Below are 20038 nucleotides of genomic sequence, written 5' to 3'. Positions count from 1 at the left end.
TTGTGCCGGCTTTGTCTGCCCTCGCGCACTTTTTTCTGTCCGCCCTCAGATCTTAAAAACTACCGAGGCTAGAGGGCTGCAAATTGGTATGTTGATCATTCACCCTCCACTCATCTTACCTACCAAATTGCAGCCCTTTAGATTCGGTAGTTTTTATTTGATTATTAGGTTAAAGTTAGCCATAATCGTGCATCTGGCAACGATATAGGCCAGGCCACCACTGGGCCGTGGTTAAAGTTTCATGGGCCGCCGCTCATACAGCATAATACCGACCCACCACCGAAAGATAGATCTATTTTCGGTGGCCTTGATTACAGTGTACGGAAAACTCGATTGCATTTTTTACTTGTTTTTATCACAAGTAGTGTCTCCCGTAAGTGCTAATTAATTGAGATAGTTCTGTAGGTCACCAATAATATCACATTTTTCGGATGTTATCTCCCTTTCCTGAGGATTCCATTCAAGAACTCCAGAAATGGTTGAAAGATCATCTTTTCACCCTGAAGACATACAAACAGTCGGAACGGATGATGGTCCAATTCCTCGCTCGACTCTCACTTTCAAGTCTGGGCTCTGCAAGAATGGACACTACGGGGGAGACTGGGACCCAGCAGTAAGAGTGGATGTGAGGACGGCATAATCTTACTGGAGAGAGAGAGAGAGAGAGAGAGAGAGAGAGAGAGAGAGAGAGAGAGAGAGAGATGATGACCAGATGAGCGACGGGTTTATTGCCAGAAGCTGCCATCTGTATCCTGTGCCCGCCTTCCCTCGCAAAAGGTGTCCCCATGGTCATGTTTTCCATCATTTTTATCGATCTGTTGTCTTTGATCTCGGGTGTTTAGTTGCTTGTTCATCTGGTAATGCATTCCTCTCTTTTCTGGCCTTGTCTATTTACGTTTTGCCATTCACAGTTCGCCTTTTCTTTCTGCAAGCTAGAATAGTATCCGTCCCCTTCCAATATCATCATTGCCTTGTACTTCTTACTAGGATTCATGTCAGTAATTCCTTCATTCAGGTATTTGAGAGAGAGAGAGAGAGAGAGAGAGAGAGAGAGAGAGAGAGAGAGAGAGAGGCTTGGCATGCCAGAGTTAGGTAACCAGAGAGGATGAGGTAGTCTCCAGGTTTATACAGTACTTTCGCTTTCTTTTCAAGGAAATGTATTTTTCGCTTCTTGCGCACCCTCCAACGACGTATGCCCTGGCATTCACAGTTGGAATTGGAGGGCTGAGAGTAAATATACGTGTGTGCTAATTGTATCCCTTATTCTATAGGCTGATATCCTTTGCAGAGATAACAGCGTTGCTTCGCTTGACGTCATGTACTCCACGCCAAACGACTTTTCTCGTTAAAAGCTGCAGTTGAACAAAACGGGTTTATCTGTGAGTGAGGCTTTCAGAAGACAAAGAAGACTATTCGTTAATGCTGCACAAACATCTGGCTTTTTATGAAATCTGACAAAAACGAGTTTTTTTTTTTCCACGGAATATCTTTGTACTTTCAGCCTTACAAATGACATGGTTAAGTTGAATTAGCCTAAGTAACTGAAATTGATAATAAGGGAAAAGAAAGGTGTTCATTAGCACGGGCAGGAAAATCAACCAGAGTGAAGAATTCATTTGAATCTCATTCATGGACATTATAATTGTTGTGTTGTTGTTATGTGACGCAGGAAGATAATATATGCAGTGGTGTCGCTCTCGACCTGATGCGCTGACTTCCTGGGACTGGCAAAGAACGTTGTTCATGCATGCTTGTGCGATATAAGCATAAATATTGGCTTTAGATATTTAAGAGAGAGAGAGAGAGAGAGAGAGAGAGAGAGAGAGAGAGAGAGAGAGAGAGAGAGAGAGCAGATCCACGAATGAAAAAGATACTCGTTGCAGTTAATGAATTGTTAATAATTTGACCTTGAGAGTCTTATGGCCTCGTCGACTCAAGAGCAAGTAACTGACCTTGTCGGGTCATGGCTAAATGTAACCTGTCAGAATACCAATGAGACTCTTATCCAGATACAAAGAATAAGAAAGAACAGCAGATAATTAAAATATTCTTAGGAACTAAGTACCCTATAATGAGCTATTAATAAAGAATGCCATTAGCAGAAGGATGGAGCATTCTCTTCCTGTAAGCAACAAGATTTATTGATTTAGTTGCCGGGAGAGGCTAGGCCTACGATTGGACGTTAATGAAGAATGCCATTAGCAGAAGGATGGAGCGTTCTCTTCCTGTAAGCAACAAGATTAGTCAATTTGGTCGCCGGGAGAGAATAGGCCTAAGACTAGACGGATGATGTTCCGAAACAAGGATTAGGTTGCTCTTCAAATTAGGGAAGGCAGGACTGACAGAAGACGAAAGTGAAATGGTGGCGTTCCCTCAGTACTCTTTTTGGACGACAACAGATGTGTTTATTTGTTTTTGTCTCTTAATTTGTTTACTTATTTGATGAACCTCAGGGAGCCTCCGGTTCTCCAGAATCCAGGGTCTCGTCCCTCCTCTCAGTACCTTGAATCCCATCACCTTCCGTGAGCTTCGACATGGAGGAGGAGGAGGAGGCGGAGGGGGAGGTGGAGGAGGAGGCGGCCTTTTAGCAACTCAGATGGTCCGGCTCACCTTGCACCCAGGCTCAAGCTCTGGTTAATTAGCATTTTCTTGCTTCTACTTCCACAAATAATAGTTTTAAAATCAGTGGGTTCATCTTCCACACACACACACATAATATATATACATTATATATATATATATATATATATATATATATATATATATATATATATATATATATATATATATATATATATATATATATATATATATATATATATATATATTGCCATCATCATCATGTCATGAGGCCAGTATTTTGTATTTTGCCTTCAAAAATGCAGTATTAAACACGCATTTCCATGCGGAATTTCCTAGCGAACCGGGAACTTTTTTTTTGTTTTACGTCAGTTTTCAAGAGTAAAACTGCCGTCGTAAGTTCGAGAAGCAAATTTCTGCTAAAAAAAAAAAAAAGAAGAATCACTTCGATCTCGTATATCTCCCTCTGTCTCCCTGTTTGGTCTTCGTCGCCTGTTCATAAGACGCCAGTGTTTTGTCGCTGGAATTCCCGCCCGTGTGACCGACGCATCTGAGTAAAGTTAATTCATCCTTCATTGGAGGGCTCTGTATATACGAGTACATTCTTCGCCGGGAGTTCTGACAATTCCCCGCTGCTGTTCAAGGACAAACACCATCTCATTTCTAGGTGTAGGAAGGCGCCCACTTCCACAGATGCTATTTGGCGATTAATATTCCTTGAAATCTCCCTGGTATAATCGTTTTGTTCTCCTATAGTTAGGTTTTGTAACATTCTTACTCCTTCCGATTTCTCGTGATTCGTTAATGGTTTCTCTTGAACGAGGCGACTGTTGCGTTTTTTCGTTGTTAAATATCTTTTTTGTCTTTCCCAAGTTACATAAGAACACAGGGTTCTGTCCCGCTGGCCTTCCCATAAAAAATACACGGGTGGAACGAGCCTGAATGCGCAAATTTTCCCTGTTCTTTAAATAGCTTCTCGAGAGTGATACGCTGTCGTTTGGATGTTTGGTTCTATGATACGTTGCTGTGCTTTTGACCAGAGTACTATTGGCCTAGCCTTTGGCCATCTTGTCAGTCTGTGCGGTTTGTGAGACTTACAAGCAACTGTGTTAACTTTGATTTCTGAGGCATTGTGCCACATGACGTTTTTAATTTCTTTTTCAAGGAATGCTTGATTTACAGATCACCACTCCCCTCCCGAACAATTCTCATATCGAATCTTATTTTTATGTCTGGGTCAGTATTTAACTCTCCGAAAATCAATTCAGATTTCCAGCCACGTGGAAAATTCCATTGTATTCGAACGCAAAACTGTTTTCTAACGTTTGATTAACGTCGCAATATTATTCCAGACACAGCCGGAACACGTCTGAGACATTTTCAGTGACACGTCACATGTCGGTCTGGATGAATGGTTGCCCTTGGAATCATCTGGTCACATTGCAAATTGTGGAACTGTACCTGTCGAGCCTTTCTTATTTATTTATTGGCTTTCAATTATTTTCTCACTCAGTCAGTTTAGGTGAAGATAAGAAAGTGGATTCAGTAGGAAAATGAAAATTGAGTTTTATGCTGAGAGAATTCGGGTGTTATCAGTAAGGTTGATAATTATGGACAAATGAATATTGTTTGGTGCTTGTAACAGGCATCAGTAGTAAGATGAAGAATCCTTGTAATAATCCTTTACATTACTAGAATTAGTAGGGTAAAAAGTGGTGGAGTGAAGTGTATAGTATGCTATCTGACGGAGCTTTGCAGAGAAAACGAACTGTGGAAATTTCCATCTTTTGGCGCGTTAATTTTTTTTATAAATGATCCAACTGTAACCCATTGCTCTGTGTCTATACACTATATTTTTTATTGAATAGTTCATATATTGCAGTTATTCTGTTTAGCCTTTAGTCTGGCTTCATAATTCCTTTTACGATAACCACCAGGATGTCAGTTGAGGAAACTGCGCCCTCATTTACTCTCGGAGGACAATAACTTGAAATCCGAATCTCGGAGTCTTCAAGGTCCGGTCGGCCCTTTCGACGGAAATCTTCGGTCTAAGAATCCTCGTCCAACCAAGCCTTCATCCTCCTTTGCTTTTATTTACCTATTTTCGTTCCGTGTTCATTTCGTCAGCTATTTTGACAGAAATGCTGATAATTTCCTCTACATTTATGACGAACGTTCCTTTGAAAGTGTTACTGTTCATTTGCATTTGTTAGACTTTTGTTCCTATCTATTTTGCTGATTATTCAGCATAATAATATGCTGTTGTAGGGGCCCCACACGGACTTACACAATCGTCTGTCTTACCTGGCCGTCCGAGCCCATACCCTGCGGGCATCTGCCCCTCACAAGCGTCGCCTGACATACGCGCCAAGCACACGCGTATAGGAAACATAGCCGACAACATGCGTCCTTTATATGTACGTTGTCGTTCTTAATAATGTCACATTGTATTTCCAAATGGAGGAAATACAATGTCAGCTTTCCCAGATATATCTGTCAGAACTGTGTTTGCAAACACAGTTGAATGTATATATATTAATCTCTATTTTGTTCGCATCGTGCCAGGCACTACGTTTCCGCTCGCACGAGTCCTTGACCTTTCTGTTTGTTGTTTACTTTTCCATTATATATATATATATATATATATATATATATATATATATATATATATATACATACACGTATACATATATATACATATATATATATATACACATATATATATATATACATACACACATATACATATATATATAAAATTATATATATATATATATTACACATATATATATATATATATACATATATATATATATATATATATATATATATATATATATATATGTATGTGTGTGTGTGTGTGTGTACGAGTATATGTCTATTAACGTTTTATGTCAATTTTATTCTAGAAGTTGAACATATCAAATAGTACAAAAATATTCACCAAATCCTACGATAGGTTCATGATAGCATCACTGTTCACGGAACCGTTACCTTACCAAGGAAAACTTCTGCGGCGTATGATACCCGTATGTGAAGTAAAGAGGGATTAGGAAAATAAGTCTAAAGGAAGATGTTTCGACATTATTGTTGATGTAACTTCTCCACGTGTTTCTTTCCTACTCTAAACGTCACAGATGGTCTTCATTCAGCGAAAATCATACAAATTCAATCAGACAGTGCAAAAACAAAAAGATAAAATGGAAAAAATTAGATTAAGGAACTGCGGAAGGTGACAACGAAAAATTGGTGCTACGGCCTCCTGACCTCGGTTGACCACCGGCCTTGTCTTCTCGCCTGCGGTCGTATCGGGTTACCGAATGACCTGGTTTTTCTCACGACCTCATCTCTTCGTTCACTTTACAGTCTCGCTTGAATAGGGTCGACCTTAGCGCCTTTTTTTTTTTTTCTTTCGCGTGTGGTTGTGGGGTTTGGGGTAAAATATTTATCGTTGATTATGTCAATAGAATACTGATTTATCTATCTATCTGTCTATCCATATATACGTACACACACGCACGCACATATATATATATGTATGTATGTATATATATATATATATATATATATATATATATATATATATATATATATATATATATATATATATATATATATATATATATATATATATATATATATATATATATATATATAGAGAGAGAGAGAGAGAGAGAGAGAGAGAGAGAGAGAGAGAGAGAGAGAGGAATAGACAATAACCAGACCAGATGCAAACGAGATTTGAGAAGGTGAAAAGTGTGAGACCTAACCCTAAGGAAATTTTTGAGTTGCCTTTTGGAAAATGAGCTGTTTTGATAGTTTCGTCTTTTTCTTTTAAGGAGACATACACACTTTCTCTCTCTCTCTCTCTCTCTCTCTCTCTCTCTCTCTCTCTCTCTCTCTCTCTCTCTCTCTCTCTCTCTCTCTCTCTGATATGCAATTACAGTCGCAAAGAAAAAGAATATTTGGTTGCGAAGTTCGTTTCGTCCAAAGGCTTCGGAGGCATTGTGAAAGATTGAAGCAAAATGAAATAACACTGCGTTGGTCTCGTGAGGCTGACACTAATTGTACCGAAAAAAAAAAAAAGTGATTTTCCAACGGCGCTTATTTCCCAAGCGAACACTAAAACAAAGAAACGGAAAATGGGCAAAAATTGCCTAAGAATAACGCAAGACAAAGCCTAAATAACTCCTCAAATAGGGCCATTGATCCAGTTACACGAAATTCTCAGAAAACAAAATATGATATGTAAGTGATGAAGGTGGTTGGGATTAAGAGCTAGGTTGAATGTTTGTCAAAGCCATTATGACGAGTCTCCACGGTTGTTTGACATAATTTCTTATGTGAAAAGTTCTTCGTAAGCTTTCGGTTTGATTTCGAAGGTAATTAGGTTCAGCGGTATGGTTAAAAACGTGAATGGGGTTAGGTTAAATACATTGATAAAAGTTTCAGGCTGGAGTGAGAGTCGTATGTCAAAGGGAGAGGTGTTGTTCTCGTTCAGCTGACCAGCGTGTAGTGTAACAGAATGAGAGAGAATGTTAGATTTTGTCTTTCAGAATGGTCTTCCTACGTCCGCCTCCTTCCTTCTCAAAAGAGCATTGTAAGAAAAGAAGAGGAAAGAGAGAAAGAAAGACAATGTCCACATGGCATAGCAAAGTGTGAGTTTCTTTTGATGGAAAATAAAAATAAACTTTAGGAAATGAATTTCATTGTTTGATGCTGGAAGGAAACGTGCCAGGTATTTGGACAACCTTGTCGGTAATGTCCAAGGTGCCCTTTTTGTTTTTTTTTTTCTTTATTTCAGCAATTCTCATTGGCCTCGTAAAACAATGGTACAGAGTTGCAAAATACCGCCAGCTGTGGAAAACAAAGAATAAAAAAGTAAAAGATCTCGGATGGGTGATTGAGTTCAGAATTTGCACAAGGTTCCTTAAACTCAGTTTTCAAGGAAAAGAACAAAGCGTCAAGTTTCTCTCTCTCTCTCTCTCTCTCTCTCTCTCTCTCTCTCTCTCTCTCTCTCTCTCTCTCAGTAACAAAGTCACGTTTCTAAAAACTCATAAAATACCAGCCAAAGTAATCTCGGATTTGGAAAAAGTTCTATTATCTGTAGATAACGAAAGAAATAATTTTCTAGCCTCTTTTGTTACTGACCAGTTTTTCCTTCAGGTTTTTTTTGTTTGTGCTTCATTTTTTCGACATAAAAAAGGATAAAAAAGGATTTCAAGGTATTTGGGGGACAACAGGTGTGTTCCGTCTTTTACACTTTTTTGGTACCATTGTGATCTGTAGTTTTCCTTTATGAATAGATTTTCGTGTGGGTATTTGTTTTAATTTTTGATGTGAGTAAATCAGCCTAATTATTCCTCACATCTTACTGTATCTGGTAACTAGGTCCTTGCTTATGTGGGTGAATTTTTTTTTAATTTCATAACTACATATTGCCTTTTACTTCAGCAAACGAAAACACTGAAATCCCACCCCATCCTCCCTTCTAGGTGGACTGGTCTCTGCTGATGAGTTTGATGCTTTAACTATTCTAGGTGTAACTTTTGATTCGCACTTACTTTTGAGAAACATATAATGAAAGTTTCAGCAAATGCCTCACGAAAGGTAGGTATTGTAAGAACGGCCTCATATTATTTACAACAGTGATAAAATCAACTCAACACTCTCAATTGATCTCTGATCCTCTTTTCCTGCCGAGACCAACCAGGCTTGCTGAACATTAGAAGCAGCAATGTGCAGTAAATGTTTAGCCTCGCTGTCGAACTTCTCAGTTGTAGAGGTTCTTTATTCCTCAGACCGTGGGGTTGTGGAACAGCCTTCCTTCAGAGGATATCGTGCAATTAGAACTTCAAAAGTTCAAGCGAAGATGCGATGCATTACTACGCTAATATTATTCTCCTTGCGTTTCAGTACATTTTATCTGTTTATTATTTTCTTTTTTCTTTTTCAATAAGTGACATCTCTTCTTTCTGTATTTTCCTCTACTTCCTCTTACTCCTTTCTAATGAATACCATATTCTTTGGAAGCTTGAATTTCAAGTCAGTGGCCCCAGTGGGCTTGTTCCTTATGAATAGGGTTCATGTTCTGAATAATGATAGTAATAATTTAGTTTGAAATGTGCATTGTACTCGAGTTGGTTGTGCTATTTTGTCCTCTTCTCTGCCTCTTGAGATTTGCTTATATTCCAATAATTTTTGATGGACGGTAAACCTATGAGCCAGTCAGTTCCTATAAATTCCTGCTTTTCGAGGGCTTAAAAGACTCCTTCCCTTTGAGTGCTAAATCACTTTTGATTCTTTCTGACGGTGATTGACCTTTCGTTCCTCGATAGGAATTTCACTCCAGTCTCTGCTTTACTGCCTTAGAACTCATGATCACTCCTTATTCAGAGTATTAGTCCAATGCGTTTTCAGACACGAGAATTTTTCAGTGTGCGATCCTCAGACGCAAGCTCGGATCCAATTTGGCTGGATCTGTACATACCCTTTGAAATATTAATTTTCGTAGCTCGTGGTCTTCTGTTCCATGTATGAGCGTCCACATTTACACTAAATCTTTTGAAGTAGTCGACAGATCTAAGGTTTTTTTTTTTTCAACGCTATTACTCCCAAAAACCTGTGGTTCAAAATTTGCTGGGGTTGAAAACTCGAATTTGTTCCTTTATCTGTACTTAGGATCACTGTTATTTGTTAGTCATTGAGATAACAGATCAGTATCGAATTTGAAACTCGGAAAAAGCCACCAATTGAAGAACAAATATATTTTTCCTTTCTCTCTACGTTCACTTCACTCATAATGAACTGTAGTTGGTTTCAGTGTCTCCGCACTAGAGAGGGAGAATGACGCTTCGAAACTGTATGTGGATTCTTAAATATATTTGTTCTCCAATTTGTGGTTGTTCATATTTATTTGTTAACTTTGACGTTATAAAATGAGACCTGTAAAAATGATTATGTCCAATGACGCGCCGAGCATGAATTGGTTTCGAGTTAGTAAACGAATTCTGTTTTAGCAATGAAAAATAGGCCGAGTGTTTTGTGCACAATAACTTCAAGCAGCGCTTCATTAAAACCATTTGCAAGTTTACAAACAAACATTGCTGTGGAATGACAATAGTTTGTAATATGATTACGAGTGAATAACCGGTCAGTGACCTTGATTCCAAAACTGCTAATGCAGTGATGATAATAATCCTATTTTGTATGAAAGGATATTACGAAATTCAACATCGTTCTCAAAAGCAACGTGACAGTTCACTGCCGCAGCAGCATTTCAATCATCACTAAATCAAAGAGTCATCACGTGGACGTCAACAGTGCAATTGCATTCCAGTCATTGAGGTTATTATATCAGAAATACCAGCAACAATGTCGTTCCAGTTCTCTGGTTTTTTAGTGACATTCGCGGACTTTCGTGACCTTCCCGTGTTTTTAGTGAACGTTGTGTTTATTGTTCATTGTTTTCTTTGGGTTTGAGGGCGCAGTCGCTCTGTCCTCCACGTGGTGCAACATTCGTGAACTTTTTCGTTTCTCAAAAAGACTTTCTACTTCGTTTGGGGTTTTAGATTTAGTCATTTCTTGTTTCGATTCCATCTAGTGCCATAGTTGATGTCTGGTTTGAAATGACAGAGTAATAATTAGTTCAAAATCATTAAAAATGTCAAGAATTTAATGTTTACATCAGTGGTTTTCAACCTTTTGATGCCCACGGCCCATTTTTGGCATCCCTAAATACTCATGGCCCACTGCCCTTCAGAATTGTGTAATAATGATAATAGAATGATTTTAAAACGTTTTCAGAACACTTTATTAGTTATACATTTTCATTTATGAAAGAAAGCACAGGCCTGCACTCACGGTAAATGATTTTTCATTTTTTAGATACTATTTTTAAGATGTCCGTGGCATGGCCCCCCCTCAGAACTGCCCATGGCCCACAGGTTGAAAACCACTGGTTTACACCTTGGAAAAAAGGAGGACTAATACATATAATCAGGGACCATTGAGAAAGAGAGAGAAATCCGTCGTGAGAGAAAGGGAGTGGGAAACAGCCGATTGAAATAACCAACAGGACAAACGGGCGACGGGGTCGGGAGGTCGGGGAATGCAATCTCTAACCTTATTATCGGTGATCTGATGCATTCTGCGGGAAAAATTAAGTTCGAGTAACATTTTTATGCGCCTCGACCGTGTGTGTGAAACAATTTTAATACGTGGTTGGAATGGTATGAAGAATGGGTGATTGTTATTTTTGCAGACTGAGAGATATATATATATATATATATATATATATATATATATATATATATATATATATATATATATATATATATATATATATATATATATATATATATATATATATATATATATATATATATATATATATATATATATATATATATATATATATATATATATATATATATATATATATATATATATATATGTATGTATGTATGTATGTATTGTGTGTTTAAGTATAAAGTTCTTATGTAAAATTATCTTTGGAAATGTCAGTTACATGCTGTGCCCAAAATCTCCGCTTGCACTCACCGATAAGTTCCGGAACCAGATATGGGGAGGCGGAGGGGGCGGTGCCAGGTACTATATTATCTTTGATGAGCTATTCAAAATATTGAGGTGATTTTTTCTTCCTGGAAGTTGGAAAACCCTAGAGAACTCGATGGTGGGAAATTCACACCCAGGAAATTCCGGGTTTCGATTTTCCTCTGTTATTTTTCCTTAGGATTTTGGGACTCGCGAGTTTTCATTCATTCACCTGCTCCGTTCATCCGTATTTTTCCAGATTTCTCTTGGATTCAGCATTGTCAGGTTGACAAGGGCGGGAATTTTATGACAGGGGAATTACTCAGATATTTAATAGGGTCTTTGGCCGGTTCTGTGTGATTGCTTGACAATATAAACAATGATAATAATAATTACAAAATAGATAGGTGTACAAGAGGTTGAAGCTGCGTAGTTGTGTTGAATCTAGTCCAGGAAAGGAGAGCTCTGCTATTTTTGTTAATAAGAATGATTTTTTTTATCTATTAAGTAAAAATGACTCTGTCAGAATTTAAAATAGGCTATTTACGAGATTGGTAAACATTAATCATCTGAATGGGGAGGAAGATGAACTGGGAACATATACCAAAAATTCTGTATGACATTGTAAAACGTTAACGAAATGATTTGAATTTTTTTAAACGAACAAATGCTCCTCCCAAAAACGTCAAGAATCACATGACGAAAAAAGATAAAACAAGACCACTGAGTTTACAAGATAATCCCACGGGTAAAAACGTTATCCGCATCCCTCAGACGAATTGAAGAAACACGAATTTCCCGTGGCCTTGAATTTCCCCAACCCTACGGAATCCACCCACATCATTCCTCTCGCTACTCAGAAGTCACGCGTGACTTTTCTTAAGCATCCTGTTGCCTCAGGACACTCTAGGCGATTAGGAAACAGAGGCTTTGATTGCCCCTTTTCGTTCTTGGAAGGTACATGTGAGCATGAATTTGTTTGCTTGCTTATTTTTATGTTAATAGGCACTGCAAGTAGAGTTTTCATGTGGATGTTTTGATGTTTTATTCGGGGATTGTTTTCGATGAATAAGTGATGATTGGATGTGTAAGTGGTAAGTAGAGACAGGATAGATACAGGATATATATATATATATATATATATATATATATTTATATATATATATATATATATATATATATATATATATATATATATATATATATATATATATATATATATATATATATATATATATAGAGAGAGAGAGAGAGAGAGAGAGAGAGAGAGAGAGAGAGAGAGAGAGAGAGAGAGAGAGAGAGAGAGAGAGAGACGTATGGAGTAGTTTCGTGCAACGTACTTCGTGCAAAACCACATCCTTATTTAGAGCAACTACAATTTTGCCTCATTACTTCCTCGTCTTGTGCTTCTATCCAAAAGATAAGGCAGGAAAATCCCAGAACGATAGAGGGAAACGAAACTGGGAAGTGAGTAAGCTAAGGACTCGAGGAACGTTCCTCCGAGGATATACTTTGGCCTTGAACGAGTTTAATCGGCTGCAAAATCACGTTCATTGTTATTCACTAATTATTATTCATTTAACGTGTCACCTCTGGATTGTATATTATCAGTAAACAAGAAGATTAATACGACTTTCTTTCTGTGGTGTTCAGGATTAAAGTATTCTGACGGGAAGATTGACATTAACAACTTGAGCAGAGATAAACAAACTAAATCTTGAATGAGGCGCACCAAAAAAAAGTTGCGTCATCATCTGACTTGTCGGTATATGAAAATAAAGGGGCGGGCAAAAAGTGAGGTACGGTCAAGAAAGCAGGGTTACTCGTGAGTAGGCGAAGTTGAACACTTACCAGGATACTTTGCAGTACTCGCAAGGCGCTGGAATCAGTCAGCGAAGCACGGAGCTGGAATCAGCCCTCCTGGGCGTTCTCTGCAGGTGAGATGGGATGGCAATCGCTCGGTCTATCACGAATATTACGAGACTGTAAACACACGGCTGTACGCACCCGCGAAAACTGACAGGTTCTAGGTGTTGTTGGATATCTCAGTGTGTGTGTGGATGGCCCCCTTCTACCCTTTTAAGGGAACCGAATTCACTTATTTCCGGTGCGTCAGCGGAGTGGGAGTGTGTAGCTCTGGGAACGACTGATCTTTTCTTAGAGTTTCCTGGTCTCTTTTTTTTTTAATCTTTGGTTTTTATAAGTGTTGTGTCTCTCTTTGCCGTTTGAGAGTTAATGGAACTTTGTTACCGCTTTGGTAAGGTGGTCCTTATGGGCGCAGATCTACTTTTGGGGAGTGTTTCCTTGACTCTAGCTTAATATCTTCTCGACTCTTCAGGAACTTCAAGATTTTTCATAGGCAGGTCACTTTAATAAATATTTTATACTTAACATCTAATAGCGTAATGGACTTAAAACATGCAGATAGGTGACTAGATCCGTAAGTGTTTTAATTGTTTATGGAAATGCCCGAGGTTATGCGAAGCGATTATATGATGTGTAGTACGATAATCTGAGAGAGCGCTGAATGACGCTCGTAGCGGAGCTCCAGCGATGAATGGCGTTTCGTAATCCTTCAGAGTTTCCTGGGAAACGTAAGGTTTGACTGATGCTCGCTGGACGTCGATGATGTCACTGTGTCTTCCCTCTCTCTCTCGTCGGCTTTCCGGGCGTTTATATTTTTCTAAGTGCTCTTGGTGGGGGCTGTTTTGTGCAAATGATGTATATTGACTGCCTCCTTTATACCCCACTTCGACCTCACTGATTCCTCGACGTCCCTCCCGAATCTGCCTGGCGAAGGAGACGTTGTGAGGGAGGAGGTTGTTGAAGGGCCGCAGGAGGAGAAAAAGAGAGAGAGAGAGAGAGAGGGCTAGATCGTGTATCTGAGTCAAGAGGAGGAAGCCAACTGTCCTCCGAGGATGGCTACACCGCCGAGGTCAACACCTCCGTAACCGTTCGTCAGTCGTTATTCTGTACCGCCTCCTCTCTCCACGAGAAGCTGTGCCCCCTTTCTTTGGCGCTGGGATTTAGAGGGAATTCCCTGTCTCGGTGCTACGTACGTGGCTGGGTCGTGACGTAGCGGTGACGCAGCTGTGACGTAGAAGGCTCCTCGCGGTTGCGGTTCTGTTGCTCGCTGTGTAAATAGTTCTCTTTCGTGAAAGAAAATGAAACGGAAATTTCCCACGTGAATGACTGTAAGTAATATTGAAGATGGTTCTACTGAAATCATGTTCAACTGTAGTGGTAGGAAGGGATTTGCATTCACACTATTTGCTTAGATTGTTTCATTATTGTCTTCTGAACAATATTAACAGGAGCTGTTTAGGTATTTTATTGGTTGTCCGTACTTACCCACATGACTGTGCATCTGTGCGCAAAGTCAACAGGCATTGGGTTCGTTCTCTTTGATTGTAATTGTTATTTGATTTCTTTTTTTATTTAGCTTGCCGCGTTAAGATGCCTGTACCATTTGTGCGCGCTTTTCATCCCAATCTATTAAACTTTCCTTAAACTAAAGTTTCGATAAATATTTCAAAATTTCTTCTGTGGAATATGTTGCATAAGGCTTTGAGTAATTCTCATCCGGGACTGTGGGAAGAGTACCTTGGCTCCTCCCTTCCCTCCCCCTCTGGAAACGCGGGTTGGTTTTGCCTTTACACTCATACGTTTTCCTGCAATTTGAGTGAGCCGAGTGGACTGGGCCACGGTCTCGTTTTGGTTCACCCTTTGTCGTCAAAAAAAGTGGATACCTGTACAAGTTATTTGACCAGCAGCCGACAAAATCAAGGTGTGCTAACGAACTGTCGGATTGGAGACTTCGTGTTACTGAAAAACCAGGAAGAAAATCTTAGGCTTCATGCGTCAGTGGGCCTTTGTTGATGCGACGATAGTATGTGAACAAGGCCTATGAATCAGTCAGACCATCCGATAGTTAAGTACCAGATGAGGGACGTTCAGATAGCCCATAACTAGGTGACAAAACAGTGGACAGTGTGGAGCCGTATAAAGCACATCAAGATATCAGATAGCAATACAACAGCACGGCCAGAGACAGGCAGATAAGAGCCGTCGGGTAAGGGATATTCTGTTGCCAAAGAGCGTCATTTCTTTGCTTAGTAGGAAAAGGAAAGGAATTTTTATGAGGTCCCGATTCTAGAAAGGTAGCTTCCGAACGTATTAGGCTTAAAGGCTTCTGTGGCCTAAGAATAAAAAAGCCCACCGCAACAGTAGAGTAGGTTTACGTATATTTAGAAGAAGGTGATAAATAGGCCAAGAGGGTTATGTTCTTCCTATTATCCAATGAACTTTCCGTTAAGGATATCCCAGTTTCTTCTAGATTTAGGTTAACTGCACTTATTCAGTGTCATCATACGGCTGAAATATTCTCGATTTCAGAAGTGAAAAGGATCCAGCGAATTTTACCAGACTGAAAATGTGTTACAGTATATCTTACGGTATATTTATTAAATTTCCGAACCACAAAAGTATTATAGTTTACATTAACGTTATATACAGTACTGTAATTTCGTATCGTGCTTTTTAACAATTATCAAAAGTACTTTGCTGCACTGCTTATCTTAATTCCATACTATTTTGATGACCCGGAGTTCGATTCCCGCGGCCGGCTGATGAAGAGTTAGAGCAATTTATTTCTGGTGATAGAAATTCATTTCTCGCTATAATGTGGTTCGGATTCCACAATAAGTTGTAGGTCCCGTTGCTAAGTAACCAATTGGTTCTTAGCCACGTAAAATAAGTCTAATCCTTCGGGCCAGCCCTCGCTAGGAGAGCTGTTAATCAGCTCGGTGGTCTGGTAAAACTAAGGTATACTTAACTTTTTTCGATGACATGAGCTAGAACTCATTAATTGTACTTGACTGTACATTCTGTAACTGCCATGTTAACTTACTTTAAAGAGAACTGCTTAAATAAATCATCTACTCGAATATCTGCTTTGTGATAAATACACGCATATATAATATATCTATCACAGAGAGCAGGAGAAAACCGTCGGTGACGAGGCCATCGCAAGAATGTGGGCGATCACTTCAGCACTATCCTGAATTGCATAACCGATCAAGACTCCCGCAGGGATGCGAATAACTTCCTTACTGTTAATATTCAGATTCATTTCGCCGATCGTATTACGTCAGGTAACATCAGCGAGGCCATAAACAACCTACCTAATAATAAATCGCCCGGCTGCGATGGTTTGCCTGCTGAAGGTTTCAGATTCTGCCATCCGACAATTTACATTTTGCTAGCTGCTCTGTTCAGTGCGTGCATAATTCGCCAGTTTCTTCCAGACTCCCTACTCTTAGTTCACTTGATACCATTAATAGTAAAACAAGTTAAAGGACGCAGCTGACCCTGGCAATTATCGCCCGATTGCAATTACTACAACTGCGTCGAAGATACTTGAGTCCGTTCGTCTAGTGAGACTTCTCCCCTTTGTACACACTACTGACAACCAGTTCGGCTTTAAAGCAAACCACTCAACCAACACCTGCATCTACATCCTGAAAGAACTGCTGAACTGTTACCTATCATCAGCCTCTCCAGTTTTCCTATGTTTTGTAGATGTGAGAAAAGCATTTGACAGAGTAAACTACCTGAAGCTCTTCCTGAAGCTGCACAAACGAGGCACACCTCTATATCTAATTGGTATTTTATGTTGTTGGTTCTCCACACAGCAATTCTGTGTCAAATGGGGGTGACGTACTGTCTTACATCTTCGGCTCCCTAAGCGGGCTCCGGGAAGGGGGCATTCTCTCTCCACACCTGTTTAACACGTACACAGATGCTCTGAATGTCAAACTGAACTCACTCCCAATCGGATGCACTATCAGCGAAACAACAATAAACAACCTCTGTTACGCTGATGATATGGTTCTGATCTCCCCTTGATCAGTGCAAGGTCTCCAGCGACTCGTCGACACCTGCCGCCAATATGCAGAGGAATTTGATATCCTATACAACGAAACCAAGACCCAGTGTATGTTGCTGCTCCGAGATCGCTTAATCATACTGCACAACCACTAATTTTCCTCGGAAATCATCGTCTGGAATTCGTGCATGAATTTCCGTATTTGGGACTCATTATCACGGACGACCTAAAAGATACGGCAGACATAGAACAGAGGAGTCGTAAACTATGTGCAACTGGCAACATGATTGCAAGGAGGTTCGCCTTCTGTCACCGAGAAACGAAACTTCTGCTATTCAGCTCCTACTGCTACAGTACATATGGGTGTTCCCTTTGGACGAACTATACCCGAGAGACCATGAGACGTATCACTGTTGTTCACAATGACATTCTGAGACGCCTCACAAACACACCTCGCTATCACTCCGCCACGCAGATGTTCATAGGAAACCGCCTGGTTAACTTGAAAATCATTGTGAGGCGAACAATGTCCAGTCTGATCGCCCGACTGAGAAACAGCAGCAATTCGCCCATACAAAGCATCCTGAGCAGCGAGGCAAGAAGAAGATCTAAATTGTGGGAAAGATGAAATAATGAGGCGTCTCTTCCTTAAATGCCTTATTCTCCGTTTTTGCAATTAAGATATGTCATCTCCAGAATCTGTCATTATTATTATTATTATTATTATTATTTCTACGTTCCTTGCTATTTTTGGTATTCTTACTTCCTTTTATTACCGTGTTTAATATCATTGTAGAGTTTTGCAATTTTCAATATTCGTATATAGTCTTCTGGACCTGACTTCTGTAACCACCTAAGGACCCCAGATGGAAAATAATCGTCTGCAATATGTATTTTTTATTGTTATCATTTTTAATTTTTTTTCTCTATCATTCCCCATATGATTACTGTCATTACCATTATTATGAATTCTATTTTTTAGAGGAATTTATTTCTGGTGACAGAAATTCATTTCTCGGTATAAATGTGGTCCGGATTACTTGTCCCGTTGCTAGGTAACCAGTCGGTTCTTAGCCACGTAAAATAAATCTAATCCTTCGGGCCAGCCCTAGGAGAGCTGTTAATCAGCCCAGTGGTCTGGTTAAACTAAGGTATACTTTTTTCTACTTCTTCAGCAACTGTGTGGATACTGCCGATAATTATTTTTGTCATGTTACTTTAGGTATCGAGATAGTGTGTATTGTATTTGTATCTTCCATGTATATGGCCCTGAGCCGCAATAAAGATTATTATTATTATTATTATTATTATTATTATTATTATTATTGTAAAAGTGAATGTTTGTTTTTGTGTACGTAGAATCCGAACCACTTGACAGACCCAGACAAAATTTGGCACACGGCCCATGTAACCCCATGAAGCTTATAACTCAAAATAAAACCCATACTCTCGTGACAAACAACAAACACAGAAAAATTGAATGAAATTTTCGTTTTTACCAGTTCCGTCAGGTTTTCCTTCAGGTGCTTTATGGGTTAAAGGTAATTTTTCGCCTGAGTGCTCCAGGTTTTCTTAACCTGCAGTGTTAAATCTTTAGATAATTATTAATATAACTGATAATTACCTCGATAAAATCAAAATTGAAAACCTATATCGATAATTTCTGTAGTAACTGAAGCCGAGAGTGCCTTCCCCATCCACGCATGCATAGTAGCTGCTGGCTAACCCCGACATGCAAGATATATGGTGTTTCCTTTTTTTATTCATTCAAATGCGAATTTCCTCATTAATCCGTTCATTCTTCTTCATCTTTACCTTCGGAATTTGCTACAGTAACTGCTTCATGACATATCGGTGACATATTTCGTTATAAAGTCGGGTTAAATGACGTCTGGAATTATTATCTGGCAGTTTAGCAACAACACTTCCACCACCGCCATCAACTTAAACACCACCACCACCACCACGCACACCAACAATTTCAACCTCGTGCGGCCACCTCCACCAAACTCTCTCTCTCTCTCTCTCTCTCTCTCTCTCTCTCTCTCTCTCTCTCTCTCTCTCTCTCTCTCAAGGCATCAGTCAAACAGTTTGGAGTGAGATCTGTCTATGAGGTTTTTAAATATTGCAAACAAATTCGTGCTTGCAATCTCTTTCTCTCTTTCTTTCTCTCTTTTTCTCTAAGTTATGAATTCCCTTTATGATTGGGGTTAAACATCAAGTCATACTAGAAAAAGGCCCAAGAATATTTGCCACTGCAAGTCACTCATTCTCTCTTGCTCCTCTCTTTCTCTCTCTTTCACTCTCACCATTTTAATAAGATAAGTGCCTGGATTATATATATATATACATATACATATATATATATATATATATATATATATATATATATATATATATATATATATATATATATTTATATGTTTATTTAAAGCAATAAATTCAAGACAGAATTATTAATCACAGGAAAGAAAGGCATTTTCAATTATAGTACACATATTTTACAAGACAAAACAGTTCAAAGGAGATGCAGGAAAATTTTCCTGAGTCCCTCAGGGTTTTCTTGGGCAGTGCCAGGTTGGTTAGATAGTATACAGTATATATATATATATATATATATATATATATATATATATATATATATATATATATATATATATATATATATATATACACATATATATACACACACACACACACACACACACACACACACAACTCAGACACAAAGACACACGTGGATGCACACACATATATACTAGCTGACTAACCCGGCGCTGCCTGGGAAAACTCTGAATGACAATTGATAAACTCTCTCTCTCTCTCTCTCTCTCTCTCTCTCTCTCTCTCTCTCTCTCTCTCTCTCCTGTTAAGATAGTTGCTTCAATTACATTGCCCAGCATTTTTGACATTTTATATTTCACCCCTTCTCACACCCCATTCTTTTCAGAGCTGAACTAGGACTTAAAGAGCAACGGGAGCGTCAGTATTTATATTAGCGACCTCGAAAACTAT

General features: G+C 39.0%; 1 protein-coding gene across 5 annotated transcripts in view; it reads right to left on the bottom strand.

Moving 5' to 3' along the window:
- Positions 1 to 20038, bottom strand: part of mol (dual oxidase maturation factor 1 mol) — a 129035-nt gene that overhangs the window by 26136 nt on the left and 82861 nt on the right. The window contains exon 1 of one of the 5 annotated variants that reach the window (XM_067126489.1): positions 12988 to 13127. The exons of the other annotated variants lie outside the window; for them this stretch is intronic. The gene's annotated coding sequence lies outside the window, so the exon portion shown is untranslated. Of the gene's footprint in view, positions 1 to 12987; positions 13128 to 20038 lie in introns of those variants that run through there. 5 annotated transcript variants of the gene reach the window in all.

This window comes from Macrobrachium rosenbergii, chromosome 24, assembly GCF_040412425.1.
Source record: "Macrobrachium rosenbergii isolate ZJJX-2024 chromosome 24, ASM4041242v1, whole genome shotgun sequence".
Taxonomy (NCBI): Eukaryota; Metazoa; Arthropoda; class Malacostraca; order Decapoda; family Palaemonidae; genus Macrobrachium; species Macrobrachium rosenbergii.
This window is presented reverse-complemented; position numbering and strand designations above follow the sequence as displayed.